We start from the raw sequence: 25762 nt of genomic DNA, 5'->3' as shown, positions 1-25762 counted from the left end.
TTTCATCTTTTGATTTAAATGTACCTCTCCTTAACTATTCCTGCATCAGATTCTGATTGACATTAAGTTTTTCCAGGAGTGTTTTTGTACTTGCAACTATATTTATGCCTTTTTCACATTTCTAGCCTTCTCATCTGATTCTTATCCTTATATTCTTTCTTTTGTTTTTTAGCAGATTAAATTGCTGCCTAATTTTTGTCTACTGCTGGTTTGGTTTCCATTCCTGATTGACACCAATATGCTTCTGCTAAACTAAGCAGGGAAGTCATTTTATATTTGTTCTCTTCATTTTTCAAAACGTTCACTATGTTTGGATTTAGTGAGGTTAGAAGGTATGTATGAAGTTCTATGATTGAAAATCTATACATGTAATCATATCCTAGGAGACCCATACCTCCTTCCGAACAAAGAATGCATAATCTTGGTACACTGATTTTGATAAATCATTTACTAAGTGTGAAGCACTTTTCTTGTTTTCCTGTCCATCTGATTCAATACCTTTTGAGGTCAGTGAATCACCCCAAAACTGTAAGTTAGAACAGGAAGATCAAATTGGTTTATAGTTTAGACTTTGTTCCTAGATGTCAGGGCTATTTTCAGTATTAATTTTATTTTTCTAAAATATTCCTTACTGTGTTTTGTTCATGTTTGTTCATGCTTTATTGTTAATCATTCATCAATTCCCAAGTATGTGTGCACTCCCACCTACTCAAGTTCTTTTATATCACATTCCTGTCCCAGACTTATATTTTCTTCATATTACAGATTTCATTCTTTAAACATTGCTTTTGCAAATTTATCAAGATCAAATGACATTCTCATCTGAGAAAATTTTGACCACTTCCAATTATGCTTTCATCTCCTCATCTGATGAACTATACAGTTTTAAATCATCCACAAAATGAATGAGAAGTCTTTACACTTTGTTGTCTGGATCCAAATTGTAACCATTACCTAATCTGTTAAGTAGACAGCTTAGTGGCTTAAGGGCAAGACAAAAGAGTCAGTGACAAAGAGTCACACTGGAATATCATTCTTTGAATATTTACCTGTGGGATAATAATTTGTCCTTTACCATAGCTTAGCTCAAATTGGTTTGCCATTGTCTGATGGACACTGGAATATAATTGCTCAATGTACGGTGTATTTTATACAACTATAAGCACTCCTTTATCCATGAATGTGCGATGCTGTCAAATATTTTTTTAATATATCCATGCCATTCTTAGATTTCTCCCCTTTTTATAATTCCCATATGACTTTATTTAACAACAAATGATCCTTTGTTCCTTGTGACTTTCTTTTGTTACCCATTTGTTCTACTCCCATAATTGAGTTTTCTGCTAAATGACTATAAACGGTGTCAGCATCAATTTCAGTATATAGTTTATACATCATCGGAAAGTACGTTATTGGCCTATAGTTTTTAGGATAGCTTGCAAGTTCACTCTTTAGGAGGAGTATCATTTTTCCTTTCAGTAATCAGGTTGGAGTCTGTTAAAGGTGTGCGTATAAATAGTTTATACTTGGGACTAAATCTTCATATAAACATATTAATATTTGTAGACATTAATTAGGTACTACACCTGGGCCAGGGGTTTTCCAGTGAAGAGCTTTTCTTAATTTTTGTTTCAATTTCTCTGCTCATTACTTTAATCCTATTTCATATCCTGCACGTTTGAACTTTATACTGTTTCTTTTACTTCTTCCATCCAGTCATCATCTTTGTTATGTTCAATACTTCCATAATAGCATTTGATTTCCTCCCTTCCTTTCCCTTATTGTCCCGTATTTTTGTGGTTAGACCTTGTTATTAATTTAGCTGTACAGTAATTTATCCTATTTACTTCTGCTATATCACATGAATTTATGTTAACAGTCTGGATTACTATGTTCATTTGTTCTATCAGACTTCTAATATTGTGGATCTTATTGACTTTCTGTATTCTACTTCTTTCATCGACCTTAATATGTCTATCCATCTCTATTAAATCAAGCAACTCTTTCCTTATGTTTTTCTACTAAAGTGAGAGCACATTCTTTATTCTTTATTTCCTGTGGGCATTCTACAGAAAGTTCCTGAACATCTTCCTGTGACATATTCTCTTCAGCTGCTTCCTGCATCATCTGTTGCTCTTTCATATGGGAACTCACTCTTCTATCACTCCACAACATTGGCTGCATCAGGGTTCCTATCAGATAGTCGAACTTCTGCAAGTTCGAACCTCATATGGTCGAGACCATAAGTTCAAATTTGCAGAAGTTTGAGCGTTTCAACGGAAATCTCCGTAAGGGGATGTTTCCATTTTGTTCAATGTGGTGCAAACTCAGAATTGGTATATCTAAGTAGTTGGGGGTGGGGGGTGTAGGGGGGCTTGCCCCTTCTTACAATAGTTTATTTTGTTTTCTTTTCTTTTTTTTTGTTTTTTATTCATAGTCGAAGTTTTTTAACTTTAAATAGGATGGTTCAAACATTCCGTGTTCAAAGTTATTAAACTTCGACTATGTAATATAGACCCCTGCATCAGAGTTGTCACTGTTTCCCACTCCTTCCATTGCTGTGCAATTCCAACTGAAGTTTTGTTCTGGTTTCCTACTGAAGGCTCCAGAGTATCTTCATGTGGGAACTGATTAGATGTTTCCTGTTCCACCTGTTTCTCCTTAATTTGAGGACTCATTGTTCCATCATGCTATGATGTTGCCAGAGTTGGATTTTCTACACAAAAACATTCATTAACTTCTCTATAACTAATTCTCTTTTGTACTTTTACCCTTCATTTTCTTATATTTTGCATTGTAAAATTTTCCATATCCAGATGCCTTTGCCTGTATTTCTCTTCAAATATCTTTGATGCTGCTTTTTGTGTTGATTAGTTTTGCTTTCTACTTTGCATACATAGTGTACCATATTAAATCTCTTTTTCTTTCCCAAGTCCATATTTCTTCTTCAGATGCCTCCTGCTCCACTTGTTTCTCCTTACTTTAGGGACTTATTTCTCCATCATGCTGTGACACAACCCATGTTAGACTTTCTACACTAAATCCTTCACTTCGCAGGTATTCCATAATTTCATCTTCTACTTGTTTAACTTCTGCTTTACTAATCTTCTGTCCTACGTTCCCTCTTTGTGATCTTATTTTTTTGTATTGTGCAATTTTCCATATCTGGGTGCCTTTACCTGTATTTCGCTTTAAATATCTTTGGAGCTGTTGTTTTATATTGATTAGTTTGTCTTTCTCCTTTGCATAAATATTGCTTCACATCAGACATCTCTTTCTTTCAATGTCCATGTTTCTTTTTATACCTTTCAAAAATCACTAGGTTTTTTTCTTTATATTTTTGCACTTTCTCAGTTGCTTCTTTTTCCAAATGGCCCAAGGTTTCTTGTTCTATAGAATGTTTTTCATGAATTTGTTGCATCAATAGACACAAATTTGCATTTGAAGCTTTTGACAGTTTCTCTTCTGCAAATACTTCTCTTCCCTCTAATTTAGTTTTTAATCTTTTTGAACATCTTCTATCCGTAAATTCTGAGGATATTACATAACAGTAACAATACATAATTTCTTTCTTATCATCAATAGCCCACTCTGTCATCTTTATGGCTCTTTTTTTTTTGACTTGTCAGCTTTTGTGGACTACCATACCTCTCACTCTCTAAATGCAAGAAACCTGTACAAAGCCAGAAATAATGGGGGGGGGGGGGGGGGGAACAAAGGCTGAAAAATAGGGACAGATTTTAAATATTGCTTCTATGAACTTAAAAAAGTTGCTAGAATGACATATTTTGCATTAATATATATTTTCTGAAGGATATGAAGTCTGCAACTCAAAAGTCTTTCGTTATTTAGTATTATTTAATGACTTCAATATTTAGTGATTTGCCAGAAAACACCAAATTTTACGACGAACAGACCAAAAATAAGAGGCAAAAATCTGGACATTCTCTGAAAATCTGGACAGTTGAGAGGCATGTGGACTATTACTTTCTTCTACAACTGGGGGTCATCCTGCCCCTGAGCCTGGCCTCACTCCATTGTAGGAATGTTTCTTTGTCTTGAGGATACTACAGCTGTCATTTTTCCACCCCTGGCACCGGTGCACCTACCAGGACTGGGCACTCTTTTATTCTGGGACTTGTGCACCCAGCTGACTTGTTTTTACTTTTTAACCTACTTCTGTCCATGATATATGCGTAATGAAATACAATCTATATATCAGTGTTGCCTTGATGAGATTTTATAAAAACAGGGTCTGCCTCGTGAAGGTACACATCAAGACTTGAGGACTAATTCAATTCCAGCAATACTACTCTCCTTTGCTTGCTGATTTTATAATCCCTCCATTTGGGCAACCTTCCCGTGCAGCTATTTCTATATAACTTAATATTGTACTGTATGCCTTAAAATGCAAATACCTACATGATGGCAGAATTACTGCAACATAGGTTCATAGGTGTGTACTAGGCTAACAGCCCTGAAGCCTATATAAGCCTAGCCCAAGAAGATTCCCTGGCATCATGCCGCCTAAAGTTAGTTCTCAATGCCCCTGTCAAGCAAGGCCACTGAAGTGATCCCTGGGGTTAACTTCCTATTGCCCACCCATTCATCAAGATTTCTCTTAAAGAGGGCCAGTGAAGTGCTCTGCTTGACATGGATAGGAAGTTTGTTCCAGAGTATGGGAAGTCTCTGGGTTAGGAACCTGTCCCTCCAGCAAGTTCTGTTTATTGTGGTAATGAGGTTACGGTCCTTGGAGCATGTGGCATGGAGGGTTTGGGATTTCTTTAGGTGTACCATATCTAGCAGCTCTGGGTCAGACATGGCTTTGTAGGTCAAGCAGAGATTGCCTCTAAATAGGCGATAAGAGACAGAGTATAGCTGAAGTTTTTTGATTCTGTCCATATAGGGCATGTGTCTAAGGCCTAAGATCCTCTAGTGAGGCATTTTTGTGGCCTTTCCAGTTGTTTTAGGTGTCTAGTGAGGTACATACCAAATGGGGTGTTGTATTCTATAATAGGTCTAATGATGGATGAGTAGAGAGGGATTATGACCTCCTTCTTCCTGGATGAGAAAACTTTTGTAATGAGATGTGCCACATAGAAGGACTTTCTGACTACAGTGGCAATGTGGTTATCAAACGAGAGGTTACTGTCAACCTATGTCCCCAGGTCTCTTATCACACCTTCGATGTTTAGTGGACTATCACCTATGTGGTAGTGCATGGGCACTGAATTTTTCCCAGAGGGAATGACAATGCACTTTTTGGCATTGACCTTAAGGCCATGGTTCTGGCATCAGTCATTGGTGTCAGTGAAGCCTTTTTGGAGAATGTCTACATCAGCTGGAGAATCAATAATGGCTCTCAATTTGCAATCATCTGAGAACTTGGTCAGCCAGAGTACCTTTGTCTTGGCTTGAACTTCAGAGAAGTAGATGCCAAACAGGAGAGGACCTAGGACCCATCCCTGTGAGACACCACTTGTAACTGGTCAGTAGTCAGATTTGGAGTCCATTGCTTTCATAGTGTGGGCTCTATCAGTGAGCAAGTTGGCAACCCATCTTATTACATAGGGGTTTATGCCTAGTTTAATGAGTCTATCTATGATTCCTGATTCAAGGATGGTGTTGAAGGCCTTGGCAATATCTAGGTAGGCTGTGTGAACTACCTTGCCCTCATCTACAGCTCTGGTAACAGACTCAAAGAAGTCTATCAGGTTGAGCAGGCATGGTCTACCTTTCACAAACCCATACTGCGTGGGGTCCAGAGTTTGGAAAGTCCCTATGTCCTTATTTATAAGGTCCATGATGATGCGCTCCATAGCCTTACATATCAGACTTGTCAGGCTAATGGGGCAGTAGTTCCCAGGGTCTGTAGTCATTCCCCCTTTGTGGAGTGGGATGACCATAGCTGTGCGCCATTTGGTAGGAACAAAGCCTGAAATGAGGCTGTAATTGAACAGGGTACTCAGGTGTGGTGCCAGTTCACTTTGTAATTCATGTAGAACACAGCCAGGGATAATATCAGGTCCCATGGAAGCTGTATTCATGGCTTTGGACAGTGAAGTTTTTACCTGTGTAGCCGTGATAATAGGGACTTGGCATTCCTCACGTATTGTGATAGGCCCTTTAGGGGGTGAAAAGGGGGTAAAGTTCACACTGAACCTGTCAGCCAATATGTTGGCAATATCAGTTGGTTCTGTATATGTATTGCCATTGTGCTGTAACTCAGAGCAGATCTGAGTATTGTCGTGTAGATTCTTGACATAACTATAGAATGCCTTGTGGTTGTCTTTAGAATCTTTAGAAATTTTGTTTTCATAGCTAGCTTTAGAGGATTTGATGATGGATCTCAATTTTTTGCTGAGGCTAACAAAGGAGTTTTTCCAGTCTTGGAACTTCACCCTTTTCTACAACAGTTTTTCCCTTCTGTTGTACAGTTTGTTTATGGCGTGGGATCACCAGATTGGCTTCCTTTTTTGGAGGAGAGCATCTTGGTTCTGTTTGGTATGGCTCATTCCATGCAATTGTGTATGTGTTCATACAGTGCACTGGTGTATGATTCAGCAGTCATGCACCTATTTTCTATTTGCATGGATGTCGTGAAGGTAGCCACCTCTATTTTTAGAAGCCCAAAATTGGCTTTGGAGAAGTTTTTTATGGTGGTTTCCTTTATGGGGGTGAGGGTGGGATGTGGATATCCATGGTGATTAGCTTGTGGTCAGATCTGCCCAGGGAGGAGTTGATTACTGGTGTAGAGCCACAGTCGCTCATGTTAGTAATGACAAGGTCAAGGATATTTCTACCCCTGGTGGGGGTAAGAATGAGTTGGTCCAGGGCACTGAAATTAATGAATTCCAGAAAATGTTGAGCAAGTGTGTTGGTACATGAGTAACTTTCTCAGTTAATGGAGGGGTAGTTACAGTCTCCCAGTATAAGGGTATTGGGTTGTACCCTAATATTTTCCAGTGTATTTAGGAATGTGGAGTGGGAGTCTTGGGACATGGTGGAGGATCTATAGCAGGCTGCAACCTGGATTGCAGTTTTACTCAGTGTTAGTTGTACCTGAAGTATCTTTGATGTGTTATGTTGGGCTACTGGCCTGGAGGTGGGCATATCCTTTATGAATATGGAGACACCACCGCCTTTAGTGCTTTGGTCCAGGTTTAGGGGCCGTAAGGTGTGGTATGAATTATAGCCAGGTAGTGCTGGGGTGCTCTCCAGAGCCTTGAACCAAGTCTCCATCACTGCACAGATGTCGATGTTCTCCATTTTAAGTAGTGCTTCCAGTGAGTGCATTTTGAGATTTAGACTTCTAGAGTTGAGTAGCATAACCCTCAGATTTCGTTTGCTTGTAGCTGTTATGGTGGTAATTTTGTCTTTAGGACATTGCCTAAAAAAGCACTATAGGGGTGGCAAGAGCCTTGGCTAGTATTGAGAATCTTTGGCGTGACAGGTGCAGGCCATCTCTGGTGAAGCATCGAGGTCTGTCGCTCATGTCATCCCAGGCAGACAGATACTGGATCCCCTTAGAATGACACCAGAAACTTATCCAATTGTTGAAGTCAATCATTTTCTGCTTGTACTGTGGTATCATTCTGGGTGATGGTAGGATGCTACTCAGAGCTAGGTTCATACCTGCCTGGGTTACAAGATCAAAGAGCTCCTCTACATCTCTTTTCATGTAGTCCAGGGAGGTACATCTCAGGTCATTCACACCAACATCGACAATGACAGAGTCATATTTGTACCTGTTGTGGAGTGACCTAAGTGCATGCGTTATGTGGCAGATCCTGGCAGCCGACAGATATAGATATATTTTTTTAAAGAACATGTTAGCTTCTCCATTATACATGACATTTCTTCCTTTATTGCAACCTGGTTTTGTGAATTAGGGAAACGTCTAGCTCAGATATAACACAGTGTTTATGCTTCATTCTATTTCCCCCTTTAAAATGAATACATTTGATTTATTTATTTATTTTTTTTCTTCTCATGCCATTGTCATCTGTCTAACCAAAACCACACTTCCTCTTTTATCAACTATGGATACTGTCCAACAGGAATGACTTCTGAGTTCTACTGTCATGCACTGAGTTCATTTCACATACTACTCAGTTAAGTCATAGACATTTAACACACTGTTAATCAGAAAAGATTTGACTCAAAATGCATTCACACCTTGGATAAACAAGCTACATTTTTGCTGAGTAACTATGAAAGCCATTTGCATCTCATTTGGTTTTCCTTATTAACATTCATAATATATTATACTGTATACTTGCAATTTCCTAACCTGGACGTCCTGGGTTTAGAAATAGTGAAACTGCTTTGTGTAAGTTCATTTTTTTCCACATTTCTTATAGCTTTGCTGTTCTTTCTTCTTGGATAGATATAAAACAATTGTGTCTTTGAGCCATTGGTATTTCATACTTAGGATGAAGCCATGGGTGCAACAATATTAATTTCATCATTGTTCCTCTGGTTCCTTGATAATCTGATGTAATCAGATGCAAAATTATAACTCCACTATATGGCACAGAGGGATAAAGCCATGACTATGACTAAGCTGACAACACTTTGATTATTGGTTCAGAAACTAAAAGGGCTGGGCAAGGAGGGCTAGGACTGAATGATTTATTTATACTCACCCATTCTGAAGGAAGAGATAGGTGGTTTTAGTCTACCAACGCCATCATGCAAGTAGAAGTTTGCACTGCAAATAAGCAGGACCAAGGACATGAGCTTAGCCATCTCAAGCTAATTATGATAGCTTTCAATGATGTGAGGATGGTTTCATGCCTGCATGCACGCACGCACACACGCACGCATATATGCACACACACGCACACACACACACACACACACACACACACACACACACACACACACACACACACACACACACACATATATGGAGGAATTAGAAGGCAACTTAAAAATTTTGATGCATATACAAAAGAAGGGTGGAGGTAGGGCTTTACTAGAAATACTGTACAAGCTAGGGCTAAAACGAACTTCATGGCTGTCTTAATGATAGCCCCTCCAGCTGTCTCTCAGCTCCATCTTGGCAACACCAAGCACGGAATAAGGCATGGACCTAAGAATTATAAGGGGGAGTTTGATGGTTTAGCAACAAAAAAGCCAGTGATAAATCAAACTGCACACGGCAAAAAACATTTTTTTATTAACACACACAAAATACTGTAGGATATGCAAATACTCCTACTCCAATATAAAAATATTGAGTATTTGTATATCCTACAGTGTTTTGTGTATGTTAATTAATTTTTTTTGCATGTGCAGTTCAATTTATGACTGGCTTTGTTGTTACTGGATTTTTATCTGCTGATAGTTTTGTGGTACTTGATGGTTTGCAGGCATGAAGGTAAACAGCATGTTGAAAAAAGAGACAAGTTAATGGAGGCGAGAATATGGGGGTACATGCTCTTATATCACTAAGGCTGGTATTCAGAATTGTTGTGCATTAGGGGTATCAGAGATGTCCTTTAGTAAGGATAGTTAGGCCAAGATTCATAGAGGCCATTTATGGAAATGTACAATGCCTGCAACTTAGTTTAAGCAAATTAACTATAATGAGATGTAAATGAGAAACTGTGTAAAGTAGGTAGAACAAAAAAAATGGACACTAAACCCAGAAAAAAAACTTGAAAAATAACTAATAAATCCACAAAGGAGGCTACCAGCAAGAATGACCAACTCCAGAAAGGAAGCAAAAAAGAAGTTAGTTCTGAAGAAGTCCATATTGTTTTTCTTGGACGAAAAGCAATGTAAGAATTTTGTGCTTAAATTATTTGAATTAATAAAATATTTTTGGTTTTATACTCCTCAGCTTCATTTTTGGAGTTGGTCGTGCTTGCTGCTAGCCTCCTTGATGGATGTATTAGTTATTTTTAAAACTGTGCAAAGTGGCATATGCTAATGAAGTGTTTTTTGCAAATCATAGTCAAATACCCATGCTGTACGCACTATGTTGTAAAAAGCATTGCTCTGCATTTTATACTTACTTTGCAATCAGTAAACTTACTATACTGTTAAAAAACATATTGATATGACCTCCATAATTATATACACATGCAGAATCCAGCAATGGGAAGAAAGCAGCCAACAAAAAGTACAGTTGTGTAAAATCTTACTGTGATGCCCATGCCCTGGCCCAGCAATCAAGGAGCCTCAATCCTCATCACTAAGACCAAAAAGAATGTCTCATATATGAAGAAAGGATAAGAAATACACACAGTAAAGTGCAATTTCCCTTAACAGCACACAAAGATCACTGTCAGTCCGGGGCTGATCTCTCCCTTGCTCTCCAGGTCCCCAATAAGACTCCCCACTGGCACAGCTATAGGGTCCAGATCTCAGCCTAGTGGGCAAGCTAACACCTCCAGCACCCTTTCTGTCCAACCAGTACTTCATGTCCCTGCCCAAGTAGCTGACAGACACACACACACACACACACACACACACACACACACACACACACACACACACACACACACACACACACACACACACACACACACACACACACACACACACACACACACACTTTGAGATAAGAGTTTATACAACCACACAGACACTTCTGGGAAAGGCTAGCACAGGTTCTCTATCTGTGCCCCTTTCTCCCAGATTATATGGTAGTATCAGGCTGCCACCAGTCAATAATACTTATCAGCTACTCAAAGGCCCTTAAAAGGGTGTCCAATTATTACTGTGCAATATTATTATCCAATTGGAAGTATAGCCCAGGGCTAAAGCTATAGGAGTGGATTTGTACAATTTTACCAAAGGCATAGAAGTACTCTAAAGAGATTAAAATATCTCTACACAAAACAGCCACAGTTAAAAGGGTTTAAAATATTTAATAAATAATAAATAATTAAAACCACAAGACAATACTTTCTACTACACAGTGCTAGTCAAGAGTTCAGAGATCACACAGAAATTCAGCAGTACAGTTCTGACATCACAGGAAAACACTTAGTCTAATCGTTCTAGTTCCTAGCTATTTCTAAAAGAAAACACAAGTCTAAGATAACTTACTTATAGAGCAAGACAGTGCTGTGTGTTGGATGATCAAGACAAAAATGCTTAATAATCTCTGGTTCTCTCTGTTTAAATTGAAATTGCAGTTCTGAAAAAACATTACATAATTTCACACTTTCCTGGTGTTCCCAGGCTAACAGAAACTACATAATTGTTATCTTGCACCTGCAGTAAACTAGAGCCATAAAAAACATTCCATATGGAAACTCTAGTAATTATTCCTTAAGTTAAAACAATAGACAGGATTCTTCATTCCAGACTCAATGACCCCGAATTCTAACTTCAAAGGGACAGCCATGAAATAATTTTCTTCAAAGGACAAACAAGAAATGCTTGTCTTAGCTTTCTTTACAGCAGAGGGCAATGTTGCTACATTGTTTTAAGTTCAACATTTCACAGCATATATTTTCAAATAAGAAAACAAGTCTGTAGTTCAACATTCATATTTACAAATGATAGAATGACAGCACAATGCTAACTAGCTAGGCTGGCAGCCTTCACATTTCACCCCCCCTCCCCCAGAAAACTCAAGCTACTTTTTCAAGTGACCCTTGAGAAACACTGCCTGAGAGGGTTATGTCTATCTGAGTGCACCTTACCCCATTCCCTGTCTTGAGACCCCATCTGCATTGGGATTGCTACTCCCACTGCTGTGCTGCACTGACATATCATATGCTTTCAACCCTAGGCTCCATCTTAGCAACTTGGCATTTTGCTGGCTGGGTCTGTTTAACCACATTAGGGGGTTGTGATCTGTCATAACAGTGAATATCCTTCCATACAGATAAGGCTGAAGTTTATGCAATGCCCACACTTTGGCTAGACATTCCTTTTCTACAGCTGCATAGCATTCCTCCCTGGGTTGGAGCCTACGATTGAGATAAACCACTGGGTGCTCTTCCCCCTCTGAAGAATTCTGGCTAAGTACAGCCCCCACCCTATAGTTCAAAGCATCCACCTGCACAACAAATTATTTGCTGTAATCTGGACTGACTAACATAGGGGGTCCTCCCAAAGTTTCTTTAAGCTTCTTGAATGCCTGCTCACATGCTGGGGTCCACACTACCTTATCTGGCCTGTTCTTCCTTGTCAGGACTGTGAGGTGAGCAACTATGGTACTATAACTGGGGACGAACTTTCTGTAGTACCCTGCTGTCCCTAAAAATGCCCTCACCTGCTTTTTAGTAACAGGTGCAGGCCATGCCTGATTGGCTTCCACTTTGGCAGGTTCTGGCCTTATCTTACCACTCCTCACTCTATGTCCTCGGTAGGAGAGCTCTGCCATACCCACCTGACATTTGCTCGGCTTGATGGTCAACTCTGCCCTCTGTAGTCTGCCTAGCACCTTCCTGACATGCTGAAGGTGCCCTGGCCTGGAATGGCTGTAGATGGCAATATCATCTATGTAAGCAAGGGAAAACCTCCTGCTCCTACTAGGAAATGATCTACCAGCCTCTGGAAAGTCGCTGGGGCATTCTTCATCCCAAAGGGCATTTTTGTGAACTCATACAAGCCAAATGGAGTCATAAAGGCTGACTTCTCTCTAGCACTGCGAGTCAAGGACACCTGCCAGTAACCATTGGTAAGATCAATGGTTGTAAGATACACCCAGCTGGTCTAGTGCCACATCTGTCCTAGGCATGGGGTAAGCATCTGACTTTCTGTGACTATTTAATTTCCTGTAGTCCACACAGAACCTGGTGCTGCCATCATTTTTTGGCACTGACACCACTGGGGAGGCCCAGGGACTGCTGAACTCTTGAATCAGCCCTTGTTCCAACATCTCCTGTACCTCCTAACTCAGAGTCTGTTTGACTCTCTCAGGCACTCTATATGGGGCCTGTCTAATAGGCCTTTGGGGTTTTTTATCCACCTGGTGCTGCGCCAGGTGGGTGCATCCTGGTTTCCCAGTGAACATGTCCCCAAATTCCTGCAACGCTGCTCGGCTTTCACGAACCTGGATAGGAGATAGCTGCTGGAACATTGCTACCTCTTCCACAGAGGTGTCAACCCGAGCCTCACTGAGGAGATCAGTCCCCAGGTCTCCCTCAGACTCCTCCTGCAATCCACTGCAAATGCTCAGCACAAGGGCCTCCCTATCATGATAAGGTTTCATCATGTTAAAATGGTACAATTTGTGCCCCTGCCTTCTGTCTAGCAGTTCCACCATGTAGTCAGCATCACTTACCTTTCTTACCACTTTGTAGGGTCCCCCCAAGCTGCTTGCAGCTTGTTGTGTCTGACAGGAATGAGAACCATTACCCCACAGCATACTCTCTAGCTCGAGCATTCCTGTCATACCACACCTTTTTCTGTTGTTGGGCTTCTGCCAGGTTCTCCTGGGCCAAGCCCATGAGTTCCCTGAGCCTTGTCCTGAGATTTAGGACGTATGCCACAACAAACTCTTTGTGAGACTCACACTCACCTTCCCACTCATCTCAAATTAAATCTAGAGGTCCCCTCACCCATGCCCATACAGCAACTCAAAGGGTGAAAAACCAGTGGATTCCTGGGAAACTTCTCTTTAAGCAAACAACAGATGAGGCAAATATTTGTCCCATTCCCTCTTAAACTGATCTGCAAATGCCCGTAGCATGGACTTGATTGTACAGTTTAACCTCTGAACAAGACCATTAGTCTGGGGATGGTGGTGGTCTTCATGTGCTTCACCCCACAGGACTTCCACAGACAAGCCAGCAGGTCTGACATGAAATTGGCACCTCTGGCAGTCAATATTTCTTTTGGGAAATCTACCCTGCTGAAAATCTCTAACAAAGCATTTGCCACCTTCTCTGCCTCAATGGAGGACAAAGCCACTCCTCATGGTATCATGTAGCATAATCCACTACCACTTTTCTCTGTGGAACTTGGGGTACTCAAAGGACACACAATATCCATAGCTACCCTCTCAAATGGCTTTTCAATCACAGGCAAAGGCATCAAAGGCACTCTCACCTTGTCTCCTGCCTTGCCTGCCTTTTGGCACTGACCACAGGTCCTGCAGTACCCTGTTACACCTCTGGAAATTCCTGGCCAACAGAAGTTCTGCATAATATGCCTCTTTGTAAGTTTTATGACCATATGACCTGCAAAGGGAATATCATGGGCTATGGCTAGAAGTGTCAGATGGTAGGCTCTAGGCACTACCAACTGCTGTACTCTCTCACCTTGTAGCCCTCCCTCCCTCAGGGGTCCAGTCTCTGTATAGTAACCCTTTGTCCCAGTATACAGATTCCCCCTTACCTTCAGAATCTGGTGCCTCCCTGCCACAGGTCTTGCAATCTAGGGTCTGAGAGCTGAGCCTGTCTCAACTCTCTCTTTGTAACCCTTCCCAGCTCCCCTTCCACAGGAAGTTTGGCACCCTCTGACAGTGGTGCCTCACTGTCAGCCTGGGTACTACTACTCACCTCTCCCTTTGAAGTCACTCTGTCCAATGGAACATCAGTACCCACAAGCAGCTGTGGCTCATCTTCAGTCTCACTGTTACAGACTAGCTCCCTCCGTGAAGTAACCACCTCACCAATCCTGTCTGCAAGTATGCAGTCTGTCTGGGTCTCCCCCAGGCTACCAGACTCACATGCTTGTTTCCTAGTCTGACCGCGTGTAACTGCATAAGCACATGGTACTGCCTCATCCAAATCCTTCCCTCTCAGGACATCTGCAGGATGGTGGTTTAGTACCCCTGTAGTCTCAAGACAACCTACTATTGGCATTTTGTCTTTCCCACTTACTGGCTCCCTCACCTTTTGTTCCCCACCTTGCCTCTGTGGACACCTGTATGTCACATGGCCCAACTGGTTGCATTCAAAATATTTAACCCTAGCGCTTAGACATGTACCTGGGCTAGTGGCTTCCCCTGCTACTGGCAGATTCTGTTGTGGCAGTCTGTGCTGTCCATCATGGGTTCTTTTAGACCCATGAACAGTACTGGAGGTCCCCTTCCTGTGCAGGGCTGCCTTGTTTGCCAGGTATAGGTCTCCCTTCTTCCCCAACTCATCTGAAGTAGCACATTGTCTATCAGCTAACCAGATCCTCATGTCCTCAGGCAAAGTGCTAAGGACGTGTTCCCTCACCAAAAGGTCTGCCAGCCCTTTGAAACTGGTGACCTGACATCCACTCACCCACCTATGGAAATAAGTGCTCAGTTCAGCAACATATTCACACACACCTTCATCTGCCTTGCTTCTATGCTCACAAAATGTTTTCCTATACATTTCAGGTGTTAGCTTAAACAGTTCTAAAAGACATTTTTTAATGTCAGTATAATCAAAATATGCAATGTCAGACATTTTAGACAGTACAGTTACAGCTTTATCATGGAGTAAGGGGGTCAGGAACCATACCCTGAGCCCTCATACTGTTTACATACCCTCTCAAACATATGAATGAAACTATCAAAATTATCCCTCTCTTTAAACTTAAGAAGAAATTTACTGACTTTTTGTGCTTCTGGGGTCCAGTTACTCCCTTCCCCATTACCTCCATGACTCTGGCAAAGAGTCAGCATCTCCTTCTCATACTGCCTCTGCTTTTCTTTTTCCTCAGCTTCCAGACGTAACTGTTTCTCATTCTCCTCAGCCTGCAAACATCGCAGTCTCTCATTTGCTTCTATTTCCACATGCCTGGCCTCCAACTCAAGTCTCTTTAGCTCCAGCTGGATTTTTAAGTCCACTGCAGAAAGGTTGATCTGTCCATTCTCCGAGGGTATTATATCTCCACTGCCAGTCTGGTTGCTGTTTTCTGATGCAGCTGGTTTCCCAGTGAACATGTTAGGTTTTCATGCTCCAGTCCCCCTAGCCTGGCACATCTCCACCAGCTGGCTCCGTGTCAGCTTTCCATACTCCTCTGCTGACATGCTACCTCCCCACCCTCACTACCTAAGCTAACAAAAGAAATAAAAGAATTGTGATCTGAACTCTGAGTATTCACTGCATGGCTGATGAGTACAAAACACCTTCAAAGCTCACTGTACACAAGTTACAGGATTCACTCTACCCACACCACTACAAGCCAATTAGTATTTGCCAGCTAATTAATATGTGATATGGATATCCCTCCACTGCCAAACACACTTACCATAATGGTAGATGTCCTTGCCTTCACCACTGCAGTATTCCTTACAAATGGGATTCCCTGCCATGAAGCCCACCATCAGGCCAGTTTACCAAAGTCTACTATTGCTTTAAGGTATGCTGAATGTCACCTGCACACTCCTTGCATGGGTAAGAATAAAAGTGATGTTCAAGCATACCATCCTTAGAAGTGATTACCCCAGTAGGAACAGCAGTCCAAGGAAAACCAAGGAGAACCTGCAGATCCAGGAAGGAAAAAAGACCAGGGGGATGGAGGGAGGAGTGAATACTGCAGCGGTAAAGGCAAGGGCGTCTACCATTAGGGTAAAGATTTTACACAACTGTACTATGTCCTTACATTCACATCTGCAGTATTCCTTACAAATGGGAGAGTACCAAAGCTCAAGAAGAAACCTGGGAGGAAGAAGCAGCAGAGCCTTCCAAGTAGCCATGAAGAATGGCATCAGCAAAACCAGCTCTAGCTCTGGAGATACCACCCAGCTGGTAATGTTTGGTAAAGGTATGCACAGAAGTCCAGGTAGCCACTTCAAGAATAGAATTAGCATCTACGCCTTTGAAAAAAGCACCAGAAGAAGCCACAGCTCTAGTGGAATGAGCCCTTACAGATGAAGGAAGACTCTCACCATGAAAAGTGTAACAAAAAAAAAAATCACCTGTGAAATACAAGTGTAAATAGTTTGCTTGGAAACAGTCAAACCTAAAGACCTAGGATGAAAGGAAACAAATAACTGGTCAGATTTTCTGATAGCTTTAGTTTTATCCAAATAAAATGTGAGCTGTCTATGCACATCTGAGGTATGCCATGCAGCATCCTCTCATTGTCCGATTGTGGACAGGGGAAAAAAGGCAGGCAAATTAATAGACTGATTAAGTACCAACTTATTAACCACCTTGGGCATGAAAAAAGGATTAGTATGCAAGGACACCCTGTCCTTATGAAATATCAAAAAAGGTGGAGAAACCATAAGGGCTTGCCACTCAGACACCTGTCTGGCAGAAGTAAGAGCTAACAAAAGAAGTGTCTTCCAAGAACAATGTTGCAAGGAAGCTGAAACAGCAAGCTCAAAAGGAGCCTGAGTCAATTTTTCCAGAACAAAATTAAGATCCCAGGGAGGGGGAACAGGCTTCCTGGGAGGTTTAATATTAAGGAGGCCTTTAACAAATTGCTTAGCCTCAATTCTAGAAGCTGACAGGGGAGTTAAAGGCAGACAAGCAGAAAGAGTTGATAAGTGGGCCTTAATAGAATAATAGCCCAAATCAGCATTGAGCAATTCACACAAATAAGAGAGAACCAAAGGAACATCCACAGAAAGTGGGACCAGGTCAGAGGCGCCGGAAGCTGTTGAAGATGGGGGGGGGGGGTGTAGGGTGACAGGAGCACTTAGTGATCTAAAAAGGGCAATTTTTAAAAACTATTTACTACCACAACATAGGTTCACTTGGAGGATATTTTAAGCTTAGACAGTTTCCATTTTGGTGCTTGAATTAACATTTCCTGATTGGTCTTACCTATCCCATGGCTGACAACTGTATATTAGTCCTAGTGAGAATAAATGTGATAATTTGAGGGGACCCATGTAAGGGATGTAGCATTTAGGAACTGCCTCTATCCATTAGTGGCACGAGGGTAATCCTGGAGAACATTTTCTATTACCCAGCCTTAGATCCAAGTTCCATTTTAATATGGACAGGGATGAGCTTTGTTTTATTTGAATGGATAGCCTGTTCTGGATATATATCCATCTCTCCACAACATGCAGTTTAGATACCTGGACTGAGTATTTCTGATGCCATTTGACTTGCTGATGTTCAGTAGGTCCATCTGTATTAGGTCAGAGGATGCCTTGTATGCCAGACACATCAACTCTAAGCACTCTGGAGGATACTGAGTATAGTGATAAATCTTTGTGGTGGTCCACGCAAGACCTACTGTTTAGGACTTGTATACTTTTAGTAAGGTATATCTCTGTGGGTATTCCAATTGTTGCACAGGTCTGGACAGATACATGCCAAAGTGGGCATTATACAAAATGATTGACCTAATGAGAGCTTTGTAAAGGGGGACAATAACATCTCTAGATCTAGTCATAATCAATTTGTTTATAAGCTGTGCAATATAGAAAGTCTTTCTTATGATTCTGGGCACATGTTGGTCAAAAGTTAGGCCACTGTACACACAAGTTCCCAAATGCCAAACAACTGGGTCATTTCTGAGGGGACATTGTCAATTTGGCAGTTCTCTGGGGTAGATGACTTCCCAAAGGATATGATAATGTATTTCTTTGAGTTTAGTTTCAATTCATGATTCTGGCACCAGTTATTGTTTGGGACAAACCTTCCTGCATGATGGTTAAATCATTTGGGGATTCAATAACTGCTCCTAGCTTGCAGTTATCTCAAACTTAGTCAGCCAAAGCCCTTTGGTATTTCCTTTCACTTTTGAGATGTATATGCCAAACAGAAAAACTCTCAGCACCGAACCCTGGGGGACACCATTGGTGACTGGTCTGTTCCCCTATTTTGATCTCCTGCATCCTGTGAGCAAGCATACATGTATACGTTCTTTGATTCACCTTCCTGATTGTATTAACCTGATTGTATTAAATTATATTCCTTATATAATACAGCACCACTTGTTAGATGTTTTAATGGAACAGTCTTCTAGTGAGCAATGAAACAAAATATATGAACCAATAATGACAAAACTACCCATTTCAGAAAATTTCAACCATAAAAGGCCACTCAAACGCCTGTCACTACAATCTACAAATATCAATAAATGTGCAAAACCTCTGCAAAAGTAAGTCATCTAAATAATTCCACATTAAAGGGATCTGTAACTAATGAATAGGTTGCTGCTAGCAAACAACTTTATATTTCATTGTTTCATCTACAAATAAAGTGCCTGTTGCCCTTGAAGAATAAATTGCGTATGCTACATTAAAAAATGATGATAGTAATTTTGCAATGGGGAATTGATGGCAAACTGATAATGGGTTCATAGTTACTAGGTAACTCCTCCAAAGGAGGACATTCATAGGACTGCAGCATCCACTCCCATTAAAGTACAGTATCAGTGATCCATCTGCATACTGTGGGAATAGAACCCACAGCCTTCTACATCAAAAGTAAGCATTCTACCTGTTGTGCTACTAACAATGCAAACAGTTTAGCATAAGTAGCATTAAACTTCTCTTCCCCTGAAGCTCTCAGCTACTTGTAAAATCCACTTGATGATCAACTAAATCTCTCAACTTCACAGCGCAAGAAATCTGGAAAAAGACAAAATTTATTTTGGGGGGGGGGGGCAAAGGCCCAAAACCAGGGACACATTTTCAATATTGCTTGCATAATCTTAGAAAGTTGCTAAAATAAAGTGTTTTGTGTTACCATGTGTCTCCTGAAAGATAGGAAGACAAACTTAAAGAGCTATCATTATTTAGTGAATTCAGTTTCCACTGATTTGCAAGAAAAAAAACACAAATTTTAAGAGGAACAGACCAAACGTATGATCCAAATATTCTGTGAAAATCTGGACAGTGGAGAGCTATGGACTCAACTCCCTGAATCACAAGTGGTGGTATGGGTAGAGAATTCAGGCTCTTGTTTGAGCCTGAGCAACAGTAACCACCAGTTATACTTAACTAGGGCATTTTACACACACACACACACACACACACACACACACACACACACACACACACGTGGGAGCAGCATAACTCCTGCAAATAAAAGAACAGAACTCTCCTTACCGGCATGACTCTGGCAGCACCAATGGAACAGCGGCTGCATAACCATGTAACACAGAGCAATAAGATAACAAGAACAGCTAGTTTAGCTGGTTTAACATCCTTGTGCGAATCCATGTTAGAGTGAAAACTCCACTTCATTAATTTTCCCTACAGGTCTTGCAGCTGTAAAAGTGTGTGTGTGTATGTGTGTGCGTGTGTTTGTGTGTATGTGTATGTGTGTGTGTGTGTGTGTGTGTGTGTGTGTGTGTGTGTGTGTGTGTGTGTGTGTGTGTGTGTATGTGTGTGTATGTGTGTGTGGGGGGGCTCCCACTCCCCCTGGCTCGATGGTTCTGGCACCCATGAGCCAGGTGATGAGAAAGACACCAAATAGAAAACCTCTTCCATTTAGATAACTAGTAGTAGATTTCCTCGTCTCCTCATAGGTTCATAGGTTCATAGGTTTATACTAGGCTATCTGCCCTAAGGCATTTATAAGCCTAGCCCAAATTTTTGTGGCTTACGCCACCCCTTATATGAAAAAATACTGTGCCCATTAGTTTGTTGTGCCTCTGTCCAGCAGTGACACAGAGATGATTCCCGGGGTAAACCTACGATCTCCCATCCACAGGTCTAGATTTCTCTTGAACAGAGTCAGCGAGGTGCTCTGCCTCACATGGACTGGGATTTTATTCCACAGCATAGGGAGTCTCTGAGTGATAAATCTATCCCTCCAGCACGTCCTATTTATATCCGTGCTAAGGTTTAAGTCGCTTGCTCTAGTGGTTTTGGTGGATTTGGATTTTTGAGGTGGAGCATGTCCATTAATTCCGGGTTGGACATGGCCTTGTATGTCAGGCACATGTCACCTCTGAGCAGACGGTATGCGACTGAATAGAGCTGGAGTTTCTTCAATCTGGCAGCATATGACAGATTTTGGAGTCCCTTTATCCTTTTGGTGAGGAACTTTTGGGGTCTCTCCAATTGCTGCAGATGTCGGGTGAGATACATCCCGAATGGGGCATTGTACTCGATCATTGGTCTGATAAGTGAAGAGTACAGGGAACAATGACCTCACTAGATCTCGATGTGAATCCTTCATGATCAGGTGGGCAATGTAGAAGGTCTTTCTAACCACTTTAGCAACGTGAGTGTCAAAAGAAAGGCCACTGTCAACCTGGGTCCCCAGGTCCCTGATAACCTCTTCTGTGCTTAGTGGATTGCCACCTATATGGTAGCTTGGGGTTACCTTGTTTTTCCCGAAGGGTATGACTATACATTTTTTGGCGTTTAACTTCAGGACATGGCTCTGGCACCAGCTATCTGTTTCCGTGAGACCCTTCTGAAGGATATCCGTGTCCGATGCACTTTCCACTATGGCGCCCAGTTTGCAGTCGTCTGCAAACTTTGTCAGCCAAAGTCCTCCCATGTTGGCCTGTACTTCTGAGAAGTAGATGCCAAACAATAGGGGGCCAAGGACCGAGCCCTGTGGGACACCACTTGTGACCGGCTTGGAGTCTGACACAGCGCCAGCAACTCTAACCCTGTGGGTTCTGTCCTTAAGCCAGTTTGCAACCCATCTTGTGACATATGGGTTTACATTTAAGCTGGTAAGTTTTCTACAATACCCGAGTGGGGTATTGTGTCGAAAGCCTTTGCAAGGTCAAGGTAGGCTGTATGGACTGCCTTTCCCTCATCAATGGCCTTGGTGACTGTTTCGAAGAAGTCGACCAAGTTCAAAAGGCATGATCTTCCCTTGACAAAGCCAAACTGGGTCGGGTCCAATGTCTGCAAGTCCCCTATATCTTTGTTTATGAGCTCCATTATGATCCTCTCCATAGCTTTGCAGACTAGACTTGTTAAGCTTATGGGGCGGTAATTACCAGGGTCCGTGGCGCCGCCTTTGTGGAGTGGGACCACAGTTGCCGTCGCCACTCCTTGGGCACGTATCCTGTGGTAAGGCTGAGATTAAACAGCTGCCTTATGTGCGGGTTTAATTCCTCATTTAGCTCGTGTAGCACACAGCCGGGGACACCATTCGGTCCCATTGATGCTGTGTTTTTAGCTTTAGAGAGAGCAGCTTTCACCTGCGCATTTGAGATGTCCGGGAGGCTACACTCGGCTGGGATAGTTATCTCTCCTTTAGGGGAGGGGGGTGAAGTTTGCACTGAACCTGTCTGCCAGTATGTTGGCAATGTCTGTGGGTTCAGTGATTTTTGTATCATTTTGGACTAATTCTGAGCATATCTGGGAGTTTCCACCCAGGTTCCTAACATAGCTGAAAAAGGCCTTATGATTGTCCTTTGAATCCATGGCAATTTTTCTCTCAAAATTGGCCTTAGTTGATTTTATGAGTGCTCATATTTTTTTACTAATAATGATCAGGGGTGACTTCCCTTTTATGGATTTTGTTCTATCATGTAATAGCTTTCTCCTCTTATTGTAAAGTTTGTTAATGGCTGAGGTCCACCAGACTGGACGTTTGCCCTTTGTGGAAAGAGTCTTGGTTTTATTTGGGATTGCCTGATCCATGCAGTCCTGGAGGTGTTCATAGAAGGCATTTGTAAGGGCTTCCGCAGCTTGGGTTGTGGTTTCCTCTGGCTCAGGGGCCTTGAAGGATACCACACCAGTCTTGAGTAGTGTGAAGTTTGCTTTAGAGAAGTTCTTCACTATGGTCTTTTTTGTTTGGGGTGGGGGCAGGATGTGGATTTCCAGTGAGATTAGTTTATGATCAGATCTCACCAATGAGGGATATACTTCCGGTGTGGAGCATTTTGTCCCCATGTTTGTGACAATGAGATCTAGTATATTTTCTCCTCTCATGGGAACAGTGACTAGCTGTTCCATGGCATTTGAATTTATGAACTCCAGGAACCATTGGGCTAGAAAGTTAGGGCTTGAGTAATGTTCCCAGTCTATATTCGGGTAGTTGAAGTCACCCAATATGATGGTGTTTGGAGATACATTTATACCCTCCAGTGTCTTCAGGAAGGCTGTGTGGGGTTCCTGAGTTTGAGAGGGTGGCCTGTAGCATGCTACAATTTGTAGAGCAGTTTTGCCTATGGTTAGTTGCACCTGGATGGTTTCCGAAGCTTCGTGCATTGCCACCTACCTGGAGGTGTGGGTATCCTTTATGAATATGGATACACCCCCTCCTTTTGTGGTGTGGTCTGGGTTTTGGGGCGGAACGCATGATATGAGGTAAAACCTAATAGTGCCGGGGTGCTCTCAGGAGCCTTGAACCAGGTTTCAGTTACAGCACAGACATCGATGTTCTCCATACTGAGAAGGGCCTCGAATGCGTGCATTTTGAGATTTAGACTTCTGGCATTGAGCAGCATTACCCTCAGTTTCTTCTCATTTTTGTTTTCTAGGGTGGTAGGTTTAGAATTTGAGCCTTGCCTAAAAAGGCACTATGGGGTGGCAAGAGCCTTAGCCAATATCCGGAATCCCAGGGGTGACAGGTGCAAGCCGTCCCTTGCGACAGCGTGGCTTGTCAAGCATGTCATCCCAGGCAGACAGACACTGGATCCCCTTTGAATGACACCAGACATTAAGCCAATTGTTAAAGCTGATCATCTTGTCTCTATATTGTGGCATCATTCTTGGTGAAGGAAGGATACTGCTCAGGGTTAGGGTCATACCTGCCTGGGCTACATAATCAGAGAGCTCCTCTATGTCTCTTTTCATGTAGTCCAGGGAGTACGTCTCTGGTCGTTCACACCAGCATGGACAATGACTGTGTCATATTTGTACTTGCCGTGGAGTGACCCGAGTGCTTGTGTTATGTGGCGGATTCTAGCGCCCGATAGGCAGCTTACTGTGACCCTCTCCTTGTTCAGCCTGGTGAGTGGGACGTCAGTGTGTCTGACTATGGAGTCACCTATGACAAGTATGTTTGGTGTTGTATTTGGCCTTAAGGGCTGTGACTGCTTTGCACACTGCTTTTGTGGTTTATGTGTTGCTTGTGGGGTGTCTTGAGGTAGCAGTTGTTTGGGTGTCTGCTTTGGAGGCCTCTGCTGTTTAGGTAAATTTTTACTCAGAGCCTCCGAGTATGTCTTTGTGTGTTTATGTGTTTGATTCAGTGGAGTGGTAGCATTATGTGAGGCTGGTTTTGTGGTGTGTGTAGTTGCCTTCTCCTCCTGTCTGGTCCTGCCAGTCCTGAGTTGAGAGAGCTCAGCCTCCAGTTTGGCTAAATAGCTGCATCTCTCAAGTATTTGTGTTATGTGGGAGGAGGAGAGGGTTGTCTGTGTACATGAGGCAGTTATAACATTGCCTCAAGATTCCCAGATTCACCAACTGGACCGGAGAGGAGATTGACAACTGACCTTTGGACATGCTAGAATAATATTGGGAAATCCTTAATTGAAAACAAGGGCCAGTGGGGAGTGAGGGTGTAGTGCTTTTAATTTTTAGTGCTGACTTATATAATTGCTTTAGTGAGCAAGTGCCAGGTAACTTGAGTGCAATGTGTTACAAGTAACTAAATGCAAAAACGACAAACAGTAACTTTCTTTCAAGTGAAACAAGGAAATAAGTACAGTAAGCAATGCAGATATCACTAGTGATCCACAGAAGCGCTGAGAAGTTGCATATTAGGTGGAATTAGCTTCCAGGGAAATAACAAGCAAACAAACAAAAAGCATATAAACAAAGCTAGATTCGGCAGGCCTGGATCTAGTCTATGCTAGAGCAAACAAGGTGTACCAATTTCAGTAAGATACAGTTCAAATATTCAGGCACTATAAACCTTTAACCAGAAATTCCCAGCTCAGAAGGGCAGAGTCCAGCCTCTTCTCCCACAAGAGTGCAGACCACAAACCTTCTTAATGTAAAATAACTGGCCTGAAGCCCAAGTGCCTAAACCAGAACTAATACACTTGGACACTGGGCTCTCAATCAGCAGTTCCCAACTTAGAAGGATGAAAGCTACCTGTCCTGCCACCACAGTGCTTGCCACAAACCTTCCTAATGTAAAACAACTGGTCTGAAGCCCAAGTGCTTAATCCAAAAGACTTGAATGATAGCTACACTTTAATCAAGTTACAACCAAGCAGTAATAAATACCATTGAATACTTTAGAGAATGTCTGGATTAGTGCTCAAGTTACACAAACAAAGCTAGATCCAGCAGGCCCGAATCCAGTCTATGCCAAAGCAAACAACGCACCAACTTCAGTAAGAAACAGTTCAGATATGCATGCACTATAAGCCTTTAACCAGAAATTCCCAGCTCAGAAGGGCAGAGTCCAGCCTCTCCTCCCACAAGAGTGCAGACCACGAACCCTCTTAATGTAAAATAACTGGCTTGAAAGCCCAAGTGCTTAAACCAGAATTAATACACTTTTAGAATAACAGACACTGAGCCCTCAATCAGCAGTTCTCAACCTAGAAGGATGTAAGCTACCTGTTCTGCCACAACAGTGCAGACCACAAACCCTCTCAGTGCAAAACAACTAACTGGTCCGAAGCCCAAGTGTTTAAACCAAAAGGCTTAGAATGAGTTACACCAAGCAGTAATAAATACAATTGAGTATTTTAAGATGATGCAAAAGTAAAAAGAAGTAGGTAGAAACACAAGTACAGTAAAAGCAGATGAAATTTTTTTTTTTTTTTTTTTTCTGAACAAGTGCTGAGATCAAAGAAACAGATTTGAGTGCTGAAACTAGAAAACTGGCTAGTTATAAGAAAAAAAAACAAGCTAGAAGGCTTCCCTCAAACACAGAAGGGCTTGCGGGCTCAGAAGCCTACAAATAGTCTGTACCACTTAACAAGAAAGGCAGGAAATAAGCTTAATTTTTTTTTTTCTATTTCCCAGATGCTCTCTTTGTACACAGTAGGAGTGCCTGAAATCAGAATATGATCTCACTGCACT

The 25762-nt window shown here is 41.9% G+C and overlaps 1 protein-coding gene across 1 annotated transcript in view; it reads right to left on the bottom strand.

Annotated features, from left to right (window-relative positions):
* Positions 1-25762, bottom strand: part of PRKAA2 (protein kinase AMP-activated catalytic subunit alpha 2) — a 715862-nt gene that overhangs the window by 180134 nt on the left and 509966 nt on the right. The window lies entirely within an intron of this gene.

This window comes from Protopterus annectens, chromosome 10.part0 (genome assembly GCF_019279795.1).
Source record: "Protopterus annectens isolate FY-2018-M chromosome 10.part0, PAN1.0, whole genome shotgun sequence".
Classification (NCBI taxonomy): domain Eukaryota; kingdom Metazoa; phylum Chordata; order Ceratodontiformes; family Protopteridae; genus Protopterus; species Protopterus annectens.
The sequence above is the reverse complement of the archived record's forward strand: the minus strand, read 5'-3'. Positions and strand labels throughout refer to the sequence as shown.